Genomic DNA, 1,322 nt, shown 5'->3' on the forward strand with positions numbered 1-1,322 from the left:
TAGGGAAATTTAAAGGCTTATGCCAGAAAGAGAGGAAAGGTCAAAAACCAATGATTCTATGTTTCTTACCTGAAAGGATTTTTTTTAAAGAAAGATAATTAAACAAAGCAAGTAAAAAAATAAATAAAAAGAAAGAAAGAAAAAACAAATCAAAAACAGGAAAAATCAGTAAAGATTACAAAAATATAAAAGAAAACCACAATTATACCAAACACTGTGTGTGTTTGCACGTGCGTGTTTTTAAGAAATAAACTGTATGTGCTTCTAGGTAGACTACACAAATAATTACCAATATAAGAAATTAAGCAAAGATCATAGACATGCTATAAAAACTTAAAGATTAAGAAGAGAATGTAATTTTAAATAATAAAACCACCATAGGTTGTTCCTTCAGTTCAAAATATTCCTTATGAATATTAAATTAAAAATCCCTAACCAAATGTTAAATACTCGAATCCAGTGAAGTATTAAAAGGGTAAAACACCATGACCTTTTGGGGCTCATTTTACAAATGCAAGTCTGGTTTAATATTCAAGATTCATGAATGTAATTTACTATGTTAACAAATTTTTTTAAGTGAACAATAATGTCAGAAAAATAATTATATTTCTATAAAATAGCAACAAACGTTAGACACCGAAAACTTAAAAGTACCATTTTCAATAGAAACCTAAAATATGAAATTTAAGGAAGTAAGCAGAAACATGTTCGGCTGAAATCTTAAAGAGCATTTCTGAAATTTAACATTACCTATATAAATGAGTAGTTATGACATATTGAGATCAGAAATCCATTATTGTTAAGATATAAATTCTCCTCAAATTGTTCAATAGATTCCATGTAATTTCAGTAAAAATTCCAGAAGTATTTTTTGTAGAAACTAACATTCTGAGTATAAAATTATATAAAATATACACGACATAGAAAACCTGAAATAATTTTGAAACAGCACAAAAATTTTAGAGGGCATTCACTATTGGATTTCAAGACTTACTATAAATCTACAACTGTGAAGACAGTTTGGCATGGGAGTAACTACACTGTTCAAAGGGACCAAACACAAAATCCAGCAATAATAATTGTGTATGTGGTTAAACACTTTTTTTAACAAAAGTGCCAGGGTAATTATGAAGAGAATTTATTTTAACAAATTGTCCTGAACAATTGAATATCTATTTGGTAAGAAAAAGGTCTATAATATTTACCTGGCACCATATCCAAAAGCCAAACTTTAAACATAGAATACACGTAACTTTAAATAAAAGTTATAGTTCTTTTAGAAAGAAAAAGTAAGGAGAAAAATGCTTGAAAACTTGTCAAAG

Source organism: Cebus imitator, unplaced genomic scaffold, assembly GCF_001604975.1.
Source record: "Cebus imitator isolate Cc_AM_T3 unplaced genomic scaffold, Cebus_imitator-1.0 Scaffold73, whole genome shotgun sequence".
Lineage (NCBI taxonomy): Eukaryota > Metazoa > Chordata > Mammalia > Primates > Cebidae > Cebus > Cebus imitator.